We start from the raw sequence: 16,647 nt of genomic DNA, 5'->3' as shown, positions 1-16,647 counted from the left end.
ACTCCATTCGATTTTTTTTCACCTTCAGAAGAAATATTTTTCACTAAATGAACACTATTTTCGTGATAAAAGAGGAAAAACGAGAAAAAGAATTTTTTTGCTATAACCTTTGAAGAAATGCATCTTATGAAAAAAAAATCTTCTTTTTTTGTGCTTGCAACAGCTTCAATAAATTATGATGAAGGAGTTCCTCCTTTTGGATTGATGTTTCTCTTGCAAAAGAGGATATTCCTTCAGTTTTCCTACTTCCCCCACTAAAGTAAAATCCATTTTAATTAAGGCATCTAATTGATAGAAAATGCCATAAATGCATTATTTCCATGCCAAAGCGCACTTTCCGATCTTTTAATGGTTGTTGAGTGCTAGGTAATCAATGGTCAATATTTCAAGAATAATTTAGCGGTTTTGTGCATTTTGCAAATGATTGATGTCTCCCTTTCTGGACTATCTTCTCATGGTTTTGTGAAACAATTTACCCAGCAAAATTATGTAAATGTTGATTGACGGAAATACAATGATAGTCAATTTCTGCTAGACATCTAAAACAGATTCCACGGAAAAAAAAATTAATCATCCCTTTACCCACTGGACGTAGTCCATTATCTGCTCCTGAATGAGTTATTTTGACATCCCATTAAGTTGACATCACAGAAGTGTTCCGGAAAAAACGTATTAAAAACGTTTTAATAAATTCAACATTTTTCACTTTACTCCTGTTGCATTTTGTGTTCAAAAATTGGACATAAATAAAATAGGGCACCGTACAAACGAGCAATGAAATATCTAATTTTAACCAATAAACAATAAAAAAACGAAGTAAAAAATTAAAAATAAACATTAAATCAAACCAATCAGTATATTTTTACTGATCGATTTGAATTTTAACCTCTTATTTTTAATTTCTTACTCAATACCGTTTTAAATTTCTTTTATTGCTCTTTTTCGTTTTTGTATTGAACCTTTTTTTAATAAAATAACTGCTCTCTTTTTTTCTACTGCTCATTTCCATTTTTTATCATTGACCTAATAAATATATTTACTGAACAAGTAGAACTTTTACTGCTCATTCTTAATTTTTAGTTTTTTCACAGTTCATTTTTATTTTAAAAATAAATAAATAATAAATTTTAAATTTTTACTGACCATATTTAGCTTTTTACTCATCAATTTTTTTTCCATGGATAAAATTTTAATTTTTACTGCTCAAATTTCAATTTGTGCTGAATAAATTTATAACTGACCAAATTGAACAATTTTACAAATAATATCAAATTGTTTGTTAACTTAATTTTGCTGACCAATTATAGAATAAAATTATTACTGCCCATTCGTTTTTTTTTTTTATTTTTATTATACGAAATTGTTGCCACTTTTGACTAGCTTTCTAGCAATATTAAGAGAATATTTTGTTTAAAAATGCAAAATAGTCTTTGAAAAAAATTACTAAAAAAATAATCTAAATTAATATTAACTCCAAAATTGTACCCAAAGTGACAATCACATTTCAATCAAGAAGATTAAAAAAAAACTTAAAAATTAAGATCTTTTTAAAATTTTTCTCAAAGTTATTGGCATTGAAAAAATCTAGTTCTTTATTGGTTTCTAAACCCGGAACTTTGTTCACACTACCGGGGGGAGGGGGAGCTTAATAGGTGAAGGATCACTGAACGATCCAGGCAGGATTCGTATGAGACCTTCTAGGGTTAGGGTCTAAATAGACACAGGCTAAAGCGGAAGATATTCCTGGGTGACACCTCTGTTATGAAATGATCCCAACCTTTCCGTACAGAAGTAGATCTTGAAAAATTCGAAAATCTATTTGAAGATCCAAAAAAGAGACTTTCTTACTTCTTAACACTTTCGCAAGGTGGCGGAAGTAACATCCCGTTCGAATTTCGAAGTGCTCAAGTGTCAAAATGTGACGGTCTTCACATTTTTGTGAGGAAAAAAAACTGAACAACATCGATTAATTCTTGTCCCATTATGCAATCACCCCATAATCACTGAGTAACTCTTTTGCCAGCTTTTTAGTGTGATATTTGATAAATTTTCCCCAACTTGTTCGAAAATTTAGTATGAAAATTCGAAATTGAATTTGAATTCTTCGAACTTTAACGACTTTTTGTGCAAATAGAGTTCCATTTACCTTTCATCCAAGACACTATTGGAGAATCAAAATCTACTTGTGATCGGGCTCATTGATCACGAGCGTACCCATAGGAATTTAGTAAGAGTGGGGCCAATTTTCAAATAATGTCGCCTGCTATTTGAGAAAATACATTTGTAGGATTATTTCTCAAACGTAATAGCTCCGGGGGCGCACGTTTTAGATCAGCAAACTTTCATGAAATCAAAATTCACATCCCTTTCTTTCTCACACATTTTGCATATATCTATCTCATTCTTTCGCACTCTAAATTCGACTGAGCTAAATTTAATTTGCTTTGATGTTTAAAATAAGAAGAGTGCGAAAGAGTGAAATGAACATGCCATAGGGTTGAGAAAGACAGAGATGTGAATTTTGATCTCATGAACTTTTCCTGATCTAAAAGGTGTGCCAGAGTCATAATAGCTCCGGCATACCTTTTAGATCAGGAAAATTTCATGAAGTCTAAACTTGAATCCCTTTCTTGCTCACACGCTTTGCATACGTCTATCTTATTCTTTCGCACTCCTCTTCTTTTTTTTAAATATCATTCCAAATTCAATTTAGTTCAATCGAATTTGGCTTGCGAAAAAATGAGATGGACATATGCAAAGCTTTTGAGAAAGAAAGAGACGTGAATTTTGATTTCATGAAATTTTCCTGATCTAAAAGGTGTGCCGGAGTTATAAAGAACAAGAATTTTCTCGAAAAATCGTGCAGAAAATAAATCCAATTTTTACTACAATCATTATTAGAACCTATTGAAAAATTAATAAAATCCTTATTTCTTTACTTTTTGTTGCAGGTGTTGCAAATCTGAAAAATTTCCTTAAAATTCTTTTAAGACAATTATTGTAAGCTTTCTTTCCGAAAAACAATTCAAAAAAATTACCAATAGGGTGGAGTCTGCACTTATGGATGTTATACATTTATGGATAGCTTGCAAAAATCTTAAGTTCTCACTGTTGATCACATTATAAACTAATAATTTTATGATTTTTCGAAATCTGTTTTAGATAAGAACTTAAGATTTTTATACGCTGTCCGTAAGTGTATAACGTCCATAAGTGATAACTCCACCCTAAATCATTTTTAACTCAATTTGAATTATTTTGGGCTTTTTCGAAATTCGAAAGCTCATAAGAAAAGTGCTTTACTTGAGTGAAAATGTCCTAAAGCTAAAGCTCAGTATATTCTTGAACTATTTTAGGTTTTATATTTCTTTTTTTTATTTATTGAATATCGTGTAGAGGAGGGCGAAAGCCCGTTCGTGCCTTTTCTTCGCTACGGCCTTGTATTTGACAGTTATAATTGTCATTTTTTTTTAGAATTAGGGTTGCCCAATTCAACAACTAAAAATGTTAATCTTCTAATAATATTTCTTCCATAAAACGATATTTTTCAAATATCTATAATAACTTCTTTTAAAAGGAAACAAAGTAAAAACTAAATGGGATTTAAAATGATTTAAAAAAAAAACGTTTAAATGAATTTGACATTTTTTTTAATTTATTGCATTTTGGCAAACAAACTCTATTTGTTTTAAATTGAGGCTTTCGTGCCCCATACTCTTCCACCCCAATCCATTACAGTTTTTCAATAAATGTAAAATTTTGAATGTTTTATGGTTCTCATTTTATAATGCCAAAAACGAAAACATTTTTAGTACAACATAGGAGCATTTATTGCAACATTACGAATTAATTTTATCTTTTAACCTGGACAGGTGTATAAATTTTCCAATCAATTCAATACTTTAACAAATCTGCCCTCTCACTCTCTCTCCACAGCTCTAAAGCATTTTCAAATTAAATTTTTCACGAGTGTCGAAATCACTGGGTGAAAATGTGCTATATAGAGAGCTGCATGTGAAAGTAATTTTTGCCAGCTTGATTAAAAATCATTCAGTATGGAATTTACGTTGAAAAATATGATTGATTGAATCCCCTGCGGGTAACACGTATTGGGGATTTTTTTTCAGCACGTAATACGTTAAAAAATGCATTGTTTGAATACTGAAATATAATTTAACCCTAACTCTCCCCCTGCAGCTAGAATTGTTTCACTTGTGCAATCATTTGGTATAATTCAAAAGGCAATGGAGCTCAACATTCAATTGACTTTTTTTATCGTACATGTATCTTTTGGGGTAATTTTATGGTAAGATATCTAATGGATGATCTCTTGAAATTTTATCATCCAACTGACAGGAAAATTCTGGACAATTTTCCACCTCAATCCATCCCTTTCGAGAGACATAAGAGAGAAAAAAAACCCATGTCTCTCAATCAAATTATATACCTCACAGATGGATGCTCTCCTGAGGGATTTGTTCAATTTATTTGATCACTTAAGAATTGTTTGGTAAACACAACAACAAAAAAACTTCCAGACACATTTAATATCTATAATTAAAATTAAAATATACCTAAGATTTTTTGGCACTCCCGTGAAGTTCATGGTGGGGTTTTTTTTTAATTAATTAAAGTGCGCCAAAAAGTTTCCATCTCACACTCTTCTTCATGTCTAAATTTTCTTAACTGCTCTTTGAGAGAAAACACTCCCCTATCTACCAATTGCAATTTCACTTCATTATAGAGATTTTCCACCCTCAATTCTGGGATAATTCTCTGTTGTGAAAGTCTGGCAAAAAGAACGTTCTTCTTGCACCATTCTGCACAGAACATTAGTAACGCGGTGGGGATAAAACACTTTTAAAATATTATTTCAGCATAGAATAGTAATAGTATTAGTTCCCAAAGACTTGCCAAAATTTAAAACAGTTTTTTTTTTGCAATAGTTTTCTTTAAAAGGTGAGAAGACAAACAAGATAATGGGTAAAACCGTAAATCTCCACCGCATCTAAAACACTACTGGGGCATTCAAAGTATATATATTTTTTTAAGAATAATAAAGCACTAACCTGATCGATGCGAAGAAGGAGCTTTCTCATCCGGCCATCCCTGCATCTGAAAAGAACGAAAGAAAATTATACTTTAATTTTTTTTTCCTTACGCATAGTGCATAATTTTCACATTTTCTCTGACATGTAAATTTATTTAAAATAATATGCCTGGGTTTGGTACAATTTTTCTTCACAATATCTACTAAAAGGGAGATATAATTTGGTTAACACAAAAACAAAATTTATACTAGTTCCGAAACTAAGTTTTAAGCCTTTTTGATCAACGAAAGTCGATATAAAGTCCGACCTAGGTCAAGCAATTGTATAGATACAGGGGCTCCAATTTCAAAATTTTGACATTTTCATGAATACAGGAGGAAAAGACAGCACTATCGTTAGGCGATGAGATCTAACAAGCAAAAAAAAGTAATGTTTTTGTTTATAAGAGCATATTATTTGAGAATCTGAAAAACTGTATTTGCAAGGATGAAAAAATAAAAAATAAATTAATTAATGCACTTTTCCTTAATTTTTTTAATTATGAAAGAGTAAATAAATATATAAAATAAAAGCCTCAACTATTTTTAACCCTCTAACGGGTAAGACCGCCTCCAGGCGGTCTTCACAAAAATCACATTTACAGCGACAATAAAGGTTTTATTTATTTAAAAGTGCTATAGAGTCCTCGGTAATAGTCTTATAAACATCTCTTGAAAGTTTGAACTTATTTTGATTCTTCGTTTTGTTGCTATTCCCAGTTTTGTGTGACAGGTCAGAGAAAAAGCAACAAAAAATATTTGTGCAAAAAAAATCATTTCCAATTTCAAGAAAAATACCGATTTAAAGCTATCTGACTAAAATAAATTTATTTTTTACTGAAAGACATGCCATTCTACTTTGTATATTTTATTTAAAAAATTTGAAAAAACTAAAAATGTGAATTTTAGAAGCAAAAAGAGTTTCAAAAAATTTTTATATTTTCTCACCTAGCGCCTAAACTAAAAGAGATAATGAAGAATGGATGGTTTTTTTCGACTTTATTGGATCATAATTATCCTAGAAAACATTGTTTTAGAACTTTTTTTTTCGCATATTAAAGAAAACACCGTTAGAGGGTTAATGGTTACTGAGACATTACGTTTAGGTTTCAAAATTCAGGATTAGAAAATAAAGATCACCAAAATTTGAATATTTTAAAATTTCAAACTTTGAGCCTCTGTATTTAGGTAATTGTTCGACCTAAGTCGGAACAAAAATATATTTTGAAAATGTATTTACATGTGCTATAACATACTAAAATTTCAGCCTTATAGGACAAGTTTTAAATTTTGACAGTTATTCAAAATGGCGGACAGAAACGTCAAATCAAGATAACGACCATGTCATCTTGTAGATATCGTGCATCTTACCCTTAGATGTGAAGACCTTCATTGTCGTTTATTATCAGAAACTGTTGATTTTTTAGTATTTATTAAAAAGTGCTAAGTCCCCTGCACCTTATCCCCAGTGCAAGCCTTTTTCTATTTCTTAACATAGTAAAATTTTATAAAATAATACTAGTGACACAAAATCCTCATTAACAACTGAATACAAATAATTTAACCCATTCACCCTCCACCTTTCACTTTAACTATCCACTTTTAAAAGGTAAAGTTGAAAAACATAGAAAAAAAAGTGCAAAGTCACCCGCAACGACGATACCTAAATTTATTTCTTCCTAATGTTTGTACGTAATCGCAAACTAGAAGGTTGTAAAAATCTAGGATATTTTTTGCAAATCTCCAACTATTTGCTATGCAGTAAATATTTAAGCTCAAAAGTGACGAATTTTCAAACTACCGCACTGATGAATTATTTTTATTGTTTTTTTTTATATTTCCATTTTTTTAAGCAAAACGCTTGAAATAACCTTAGTGACAGATGTTAATTGTCCCCGAAAGCTAATCTTATTATCTGTCTCCAGTAGCGCTTTCAGATCGGCGCCATGAATTTATTTTTGGTCTTTCGATCCTATGCATCAATATCGCCATTTCTGAAGCATTACAACTAGTTTTTGCAATTTTTCAAAGTGTTAAAGTAGAACTTCCCGCAAATGCTGCTTTTTGACACAAAACATGATATTTTCTTTGTTAGAAATTTTTTTAGAGATTATATAACTAAGCTATAAGCTTTTCCTGAACAGTGATTGTTTTGTTCAGAAAATTTGCATCAATATAAAGCATTCCGCTAACAAAAGCGAAATACATTTTTCATGTGTATCGAATATAGGGGAGGGTGGGACATCTCATTATTCAATATTTGTTAAAGACTTTCCAAATATGAACTAAATCAACTAAGTTTTATACCGTGTTTACTTTTTTCTAGATAAAATTTATTCCAGAATTCTTAAACATAAATCAGAGTTATAAAACAAACAGAAAGTTTATATAGAAAAGATAAATATATATAGTTTTTCTTTATTAGAAAGGATAATTTTAAATAATAAACAGGATAAAAAATAATTTATATAAAAAATATATACATAATTTTTCTTTAGGAAATATAACTATACTCAAAGAAGAATGACCTAGTAAATGAATTCTAAAAATTTTCCGTTCTGAATCTCATTTCGCTCCATTTTAGATATAAGGATATCCAAGATAAAATCTTAGATAATTTACATAAAAAATATTAGAGTGACGGCATTACTTATGGCCTTATAGTCTATACTTGTGGCCACCTCGCAGATATCTTCATTTTTTCCCACAAATTAATTTCGAAGAACCACAAAATTAGAAATGTTTGATGTACTATTTTTAAATGAAAATTTTAAACTGATGTACTTTTATATTTCGATAGAATTTCATTTATTTTGTGGGAATTATTTCACTGATGCGCCCGACAATCAAATATACGTCAAATCGTTATGAAATTTACTAACGATATCACAATTTTTAATGACTAAATTTTATATATCCAATTAAAAATATTTAGTACTATTATTCAAAATTTGTTTTCTTAGTAACTATATTTTCATTTACCACTTGATTTTGATAATTTTTTAAGCAAAAAATGTAAAATAAAGACAAGGTCATAAGTTATGATGAATTTGATAAGATTATTAACTTGTGGCCACAGCATTTGACGTGCAGCGCCCTCACAGATATTTGGTTTAGCGAGTTGTCAGTTGTGTTAATTAGATTCAGTGAATCTGTGTTCTCTGACAAATTTTTAATAACATTTAAGGTAAGAGTTGAAATTGTAACATAATATTGTTAGTGCCCAAAAGAGATCAGACAGAGGAGGATAATGTGAGGTGTGTTCTTCATGCAGCCAAAAACGGTTTTTTTTTCATTACGAAAGGTAGGTTGGATTACTGGCCACTGTGCGGGGAATCGACGTTGGTAGTCTGCTACTATTATGAGTAAAATCTATGTAAAATCTATGAAAAACTATGAAAAACTTGTAAAAAAAAAAGAAATAATAAAATCTATGAAAGTGCCTAAAATGCTTTTTTTTCTCTTGTATTAAAATTATTTTATTACTACGTTTGTTTTATCGTTTTATGTCTTTTAAAATTGTGGCCATAAGTCATTCCACGAGTGGCCATTATTGGGAAAAATCTTTTATTCCTCTCTTCTATTCCCTCCGTTCCTTCCTTCCTTCAGGTCCCACGTTCGGGGCAAGGACTATGTCCCACACTCCCCTGTGTTCTCCGGTGAGAACACTCCCACGGAGGTTGAGATGGGAATTTGGGAGAGGTGGATGTGGCAGAGGTTACTCCGGAAAGCTCAGCACTGGGCTTGGTGTTCTTGGGGGCTCCCGGTGGCTTCGGTGGCTTCAATGCTTGGTGGTGATGATGGTGTTGCTGCTGGGGATTGGGCTGGTGGAGATGGGCGAGGTGATTGATGTTGCCTCCTCGGCGGTCAGTGGTGAAAGAGGCCGATTGGCGCTCTTTTTCTTATCAGCTGCTACTGATTTTTCTACCTCCTCTCCTCGTCGCTAGCGCCCTCGTCGCCTCAGCAGGGCAACACACTCCACAGTTTTAAATTTAAATATGTTGCGCTCGCAACACCATAAGTTCGTAAAAGTGGCTACAAGTTATGGATTTTTACATGTTTGGGAAAATCACATATTTACCGGGGTTTGATGGATTTTCCTAGTAAATTTATTTGAATATATCGAAAGAAACCACTACATAAAAGAAATTACTCTTAAAATTTTGCTTTAATTGGTCAAAAAGATCAACAGCTGTAAGGATATATGTCCTTAATGTGGCCATAAGTAATGCCTGCACCCTATCTATAGATTTTTCAGCTCTGATATAACTTGATCATTCTAAAAAAAGATATTTTTTTCTAGTCATGCATATGTATTAAACTGCCCAAACCTCCCTTATCGAGAATGTTTTTCGCATAAAACAAAAATATTTTCCTGCTGTTGTTGACAATATCTCTCACTATTAGGTAAAAATTCGATAAAAGCGAATGAAGTTTGCCAATTTTGCAGCATTGAAACGTCCTTTGTGAATGAATAAAGCTGCTACCTATTCTATAAAAACGTACGTTTTATTTAAAAAATCTGTTTTAATCAAAAAAATAAATAAAAACTGAAAATTTTATAGTCTATGGTAGAATTCTATTTAATAATTGCTGGAAAATCAAGTAAAACACTAAAAGAAATTTAATATTTAAAAGAAAATTATTTGGATTGTTCCAACATGGCGAATTAACTGATATTGTCACTCCCTGTGATCCTTCGGGTGATCTTACCAACACCAGTAGTGGTATCATTTACCATTAAATTCCAGCGAATTCATTATTGAAATTAATAAATGATAAATTATACAGAATTTAACAATTCAATCACAAAAAAAATAAATTAAATAAAAGAACAAATGAAAATAGCCCCAATTTGTTTACTCTGGATACCAAAAATATTGTCAAATAGCATTGCATGCAAAGAGGATCAAAAATATTAAATCTGCTTGGCAAATAACACTGCTCTATACATAGCTCGTATCAGGAGCAAAAAGCAAATGAAATAATAGCAATTATTTAATAAATATTTTTGAAATTTATCCAAATATCATTTTGAATGGATTTTTTTTCCTCTCATTCAGAGCCAGAAAATTTTTGTGTGGCAAAGAGGAAAAGGGAGAACCCGGGAAGAGATTTGCGAGAGAAGAATTTCCTGCAGGAGAATATGTCATAGATAAAAATCCCCATTTTCAAAATGCTCCTCGTAAGATTGAGTGGAGTTTTTTTTTCCAAACTGCTTTCCCCTCTCATTTTTTCCGCATCCAATTTTCCCAATAAATATAACCCTGGGGGTGTCTATATCTGAATTATTTCATGGACCAACAGCAGAATGCATACCACTCAATCAACATCACTAAATATGTTTGCATGGGATTCGATTGTGTGATGATACTGAGAGAAAGAGGCTCAAATGGAGAGATAAATTTGCATTTTATCATGGTTGATGCACAAAAGAGGAACCCCAGATGCTCAAGAGGGCAAAAACTCTAGCCCAAGGACTAGCCGGAAGGGAGAGATTTCAATGGGTTCGTCGTTGCATCCCAAGAAGCAAAAATTATTGTCTCAGAAAAGACAGGCAGAAAAGTTAAAAATTACGTAAGTAATTAGTAAGTTATTTCTACAAAAAATAACCTTTATTTATCACCATTTTTATTCGAAGGATTCAAAGCTAATGCCATAATGCTTTGTCGCAATGCACGAATCCTCTTTTTTATTTAAAATTCAAATAAAAATTGTTTAATACATTCCTGATGATAATCAATATTTTGTGCCATTTTTAAAAACAAAATAACTCCATTGGGAAATATCGAGTGGGCATAGGCATAGTCTTTATTGTTAATCGAGCGGCAAGGGAGAATATGTGAGATATTTATATTATAATAAATTCGTTTTGTGAGAACTAAAATGAAAACTATACTACGGAAAAACCAGCGTGAAACTAACTTAAAACTAAACTAATATTTTCGTAAGTAAACTTACAAGTTACTAACCTACTAAGTTACTAACTTACTAAGTTCTTTTGAAAAAATATTCTTTTTATTTCAAATATACTTATTCTTGCTAATATAATTAGAATTAAATCAACATACATAAGCCCATATATGGGCAAAAAATTACTCCTAATTGGAAGCTTAAAAATCATTCGTATTCGCGTCGAATTTTAGTCAGAGTATTATGGTAAAGTGATATAAGTTGGACACAGTGTTACAAGTTGGACAATTCGCCGGTACAAGTTGGACATGGCTTTTTTCTTGAGAAATAAAGTACAAAATTTATTTTTAAGTACAAGGAACCAAATTATAAAACTAAAGCATTGAAAATATACAAATAAAAATGAAGTACTAAATTTATCAAGAAAAAAGCCCTGTCTAACTTGTACCATTGTCCAACTTGTACCACTTTACTCTACTCGAAATTGAGTTAGTGATACATTAGTTATTTTACGGGCTTCAAATTTACTCTATCATGAAGTAATAAAAGCGACTCCAAGGGATGGTCCTTTTCCGTACGAAAAAATAACGCGCCAAAAACAGTGCACTTGCCATCCTTCTCTACCGCATATATGTGCAAAAACGACGAAATCAATGAAAAAGTCAATCAAGTCAAAAAGTCTTAGACACCGTTTTTTCATTAATTCTTCATATTTTTTATTATTTTCTGCTACTTTTTATAGAATTTTGGTCAATTTTTTCAAATTTTCACAACATTATCACGAATTTTGCAAATTTGGCAGCAAATTTTACTCTATATCACATTTACGGAAGACTATTAACACGTAGGATGTCGGCACATACTGTTTTTTTACATATTAGGGGAGACTGGGGCACATGTAACCATTTTCGATAGATGCGAATTTGAGGTGATTTTCCAAGGACACCGTAATTTTTTAGAAAATCTTTCTTAGCTCATGTTTTACCCTTGGATATAGACAATATATCGAGGGTAATGCGGATGCTGGAAAAAAATTGAGTTTTCCATAAAAATAAAATTTGTGTCACTGTGCATTTTTCTCTTTTCACAAAATACCTGGGGTAGAAGTAAACACTTTCTGGGGAGGATGTAAACACCCTTTTTTCCACCCTTGAAATTAACTTTGCACCACTTTCGATTATTTTAATTGCTTAAGAGATATATAAAAACTGTATATTTTTCAAAAAATCACGACACTTTTTACAAAGAATAATTAAAATAGCAAAAAAACTAAAAGCATGCATATCAAAGACATTTTTCAATGGAGTTTCCCCATATTTTGACATCATGTGACTTTTTATTGAACACAGTGCCACCATTTTTTTTCGTAATCTATGAATTATAGATATTTCGCATGAAGGTCAATTTCCCGCTCTTTTACCTACACATTTTGTGAAATTGAAATTGCCTGTTTACATCTACCCCAAATGCTGTTTTCTGACCAATTATTAATTCTTTTGAAATAATGAGAATCTCAATTTGTCTAGTAAATGCATAAATATAATCCTAAAGGATGTAGGATAGAACTGGTACTGCTACATTTCGATTATTTTACACAATTTTTAATTTCCAGGTGGAAATCCAAATGACCAAAATAATCGAAATATCAGCATTTTCGGGAAAAATGATTTTTATTTTTAAAGTATTAGGATTTTATTGACCAATTCATCTGTGGACATACATCCCCATGGTATCTATGAAAGCTTATGGGTTTTATCCTCTGGAGTATTAAAATTAATGAAAAAAATCACAGTGTTTACAACTACCCCAGTTTACTACTGCCCCAGTTCCCCCTATTCATTTTAAAAGAATTTCTTTAATTTTTTTTTTGAAAATTTCCATTCTTTCTTAAGTTCCACTCCATACATCCAACAGTAATCTTCCTCAAAATTGCCGTTTGGGAGCTACAACATATTAAAATTTAAAGAAAAAGCATCGTCTAATTTTCGAAATATTTGAGATCGATTAATCGAAAAATCGATTTTCGGATTTAATTCGGATTTTTTTTCCGATTTAATCGGACCCCGGATTAAATCAGATGAAATTGTGATATCATAAAGGTTGTAGTACTCCACGAGAGCTTTCCAAAACACCAAAATTTTTCAAATTCCGATAATTATAAGCAGAGATATGATCATTTGAAAATTTAATTTTTGATCCCCTCTAGCTGGGGTCGGATAAGGTTAAGTTTGGTATCGATCGAAAGCTTTTAAGTCCAGCTATAACATACTAAAATTTGAGCCTGATCGATGCCATAGGGGCTGAGTTATTGAGAAAACAAAATTTGGGGGCAAGCATGTGGCAAGTTGATTTTTTTATATGGAGCTATTTGAAGCCAATTCCTAAATTGATCTCGGACTCAGCTCACAGTGCTCCGAGGAAAAAATTAATTTAAACAAAAATTTAATATAGTTATCCCTCCATACCGAAAGGTATCTTATAATACGGAAAAACTTCTCACTTTTTTGTTATTTAGTTTTAGTGTAACGGTCGCGAGTGCAAAAAAATTCCCATATAAATTTAAATCGAACTATGAGAAAATGGCTCCAAATTTCAGGCAACTTGCCAGGGGTATGTTGGAGAGTATTCCAAAATGGCGGAAGGGAGTTTGGGGGGGGGTCTGACATCATCAACTTCTAGCCACTTATCGATATTTAACCTTTGCTGAAAACTGCTTGTCGATATCTCTCTCCGTTCTCTCTCCAGAAGCGCTTGTACTCCGGACGGGACGGACGGGACGTCCACGAAAAACAATTTTTGGCGCATATGATGTTCGTGATCTATAAGTGTTAAAACGTATATCCAAAATTTCGGCCCGATCTGACGAGGTCGGATTTCCCCTGTGACCACAAAAGCTCAGATTGTAAAGAATCTCAGCTAAAAATCATTACTGTTATGAGAATTCTATAGAATATTTTCAATATTGTCTCAAATTCTGCTCATAGAGTTCTTCTGTGACAATGCAGAATTCTCAATATAATTTATTTTACATGTATCACATGTTTTTGGCTATTAACCTAGCGTTCATACGAAGATAGCCAAAAAAATTTGGATAGCCAAAGGGCAAATCAGAATGGATTTTTCGGAAAAGGTCATTGGATAAATCGGAAAATTTTAAAATTTTAATAATAGGCAGCTTTGAATTTGCTTCTGTTTTTATTTACAATCATTTCCTGTGAAGTGTAAGTTGAAGAAGATGCTCCACAAGAGGTAAGAAGAATATTTCCAATATTTAAATTATATATAAATGAGTATTAGAGTGACACTATTTAATTCCAGGATGGACTTCTTGAAAAAACTCGTCAAATGAGATCAGCACCAGTACCAGTAGAAGAGGTCGAAAGTTTGGAGTGGTATATCGGGTATATCTCAGCTCCTGATGAACATATTTGGATGAGTGAACTATTGTTGGAAAACTTGGCACATTAGCTTTCAGAATTTGGGATAATGTAATCTGCTATGGGTAAACCGTGGTCATCCAGAATTATTTATTTCGAAGAAGACACTTTGCAACGTCATTTTTGGCCATCTACTGCTGGGACCAGGGGTGACCTCCGATTCTAACAGATAGACTATACCCATAGCAAACTTTACCCATAGCAGATTACATTATACCAAATTCTGAAAGCTAATGTGCCAAGATTTCCAACAATAGTTCACTCATCCAAATATGTTCATCAGGAGCTGACATATACCCGATATACCACTCCAAACTTTCGACCTCTTCGACTGAGTTTGTAAAATTGAATATCATAGGTAATATTTTTTGAAAAATATGTTCTTATAAAGAGAGTTTCATATTGTGCTTTCTATGAGACTCTTAACTCTTTCGTCTCCTTTGGGACTCTGGGTACCCATGGAAAAAAGAATTTTTTTAGACTATTTAGAATCGATAAAATTCCGATTCTTGTGGATGATTACAAACTATAAGGATGTCCAAATCTAGGATATTTTTTGCAGGATCCCAATTAACTCCTGAGCTAAGATATTCTTGGTCAAAAATCGTGAATTTTCGATTTTCTGCTTCCTTGCAGATATTGTGACTTTTTTGATATTTCTAGACCAGAATAAGGAAAAACCTCTCGGGGCCAATAAGTATGATAACTAACAATTACAGATTATATAAATTCGAAAAACATTTTTTTCTTAAATTTTCAAAAAACTTGTTCAAAGTTGATGGGAACTCTCGTCCCCAAAAATCTTGAGGTCAAATGTAAGGTTATCCCGCCAATGCCCGCCATTTGCTTTTTGACACCAACCTTGTAAGAAAATTCCGAGCGGGAGCGAAATTTTTGTCAATATGGCCGATAATTTTGACATTTGGCAGCGAGGGAGATTGCTTTCGAGGAAGTTTTTCCTATTCTTCCAGATTTTGGTGAATTCTGATTGTCCAGGAAGTGTTTTTTTGGCTCTTGAGAAAGCTTAATGTGTCTGCAATAACATCGTGTTGAGAGAAATGTGTGTTAAAGTGTTATTCTGTGAAATATTTTGAGGAATCTGTTGGCAAGCAGGAGCTGGGTGTCCTTTTTAGCACTTCCTGGACATCCCACAAGATACTGCACAGTAAAAAATAATTACTACGATTATCGCGTGTAATGGGAGAGCATTGATAATTGTAGTAAATTTGCAACGATTATCGTAGTAAGCAAAGTTGAAAAGCAAACAAGTTGAATTTTCGTAGTTGAAAAGCAAACTAAGTTGAATTTGCCTTCAACAATTGTACTGAAATTACACAAAATATAAAAAGAAGAAGAATGAGTTCAAACGAAATTAGTTGAAAGTTGAACTTTTTGCTGCGATAATTGATTGAAAAATTACTACGAAAATCGAATTGATTCTATTACACGCGATAATCGTGGCAATATTCAATCAGTCAGTTGAATGAAGTTTATGCCATTTTGTTGCTTCATTTTATTACTATTATAGTAATTATTACTAATATTTATTTATCGTAGGCCATTACCGAGAGTTTAATTTTACTAGTTTTGCAATCTAAATGATTCCTTTTCAATATAAAGTTGATTTTTTTAGTGGTTTGTAATTCGAAATTTCAACTAGTTCAATTCAACTAATGGAATTCAACCTGCCAATTTCATCTCGTTTTTACTGTGTGGTCAATAATTCTTCTTGTTTTAGTGATCAACATTGTAAAGGAGTCATTTGACACGCAAAAATACTTCACAAAATTGATATTATTGGCTTTTGAAAAATTGAAGTTTGTCCAAGTTTGTATCCTTTGCGTTCTTTAGGGGACTAGAGTTCCCATGAGTTTTCCAATTTCCCAGAGGCGGTGAAAATTCTTTCTCTACAAAAGTATCATATTTGACCAGTAAGACTTACAATAAAGTGAGTTTTACCGAAATTCGTTCGCTGGATATTTTGTGGTCCGGAAAGAGTTAAATCTTTATTCCATAATTTCCGCTATCACCTTAGTATGAGATCATTTAAAGTTCTTGTTTGGCAGCTAATTTGCTAGTTGGGTTATTTCATAATGTTCTACTTTGGAATCCCCATATTGTCAGAAAATGTTACTTGGGATTCTACCCTCGCTTTTGCTTTTGTTCACCGTGTTCACCCTTATTGTTATAAAGATAGATAATATTAAC

The 16,647-nt window shown here is 32.0% G+C and overlaps 1 protein-coding gene across 2 annotated transcripts in view; it reads right to left on the bottom strand.

The window, feature by feature from the left end:
• LOC129806845 (hemicentin-1) overlaps positions 1-16,647 on the bottom strand; it is a 687,416-nt gene that overhangs the window by 669,701 nt on the left and 1,068 nt on the right. For both annotated transcript variants that reach the window (XM_055855638.1, XM_055855639.1), the window contains exon 2: positions 5,070-5,115. The gene's annotated coding sequence lies outside the window, so the exon portion shown is untranslated. The remainder of the gene's footprint in view (positions 1-5,069; positions 5,116-16,647) is intronic.

The sequence above is a fragment of the Phlebotomus papatasi genome, chromosome 3, assembly GCF_024763615.1.
Source record: "Phlebotomus papatasi isolate M1 chromosome 3, Ppap_2.1, whole genome shotgun sequence".
Classification (NCBI taxonomy): Eukaryota; Metazoa; Arthropoda; class Insecta; order Diptera; family Psychodidae; genus Phlebotomus; species Phlebotomus papatasi.
The sequence above is the reverse complement of the archived record's forward strand: the minus strand, read 5'-3'. Positions and strand labels throughout refer to the sequence as shown.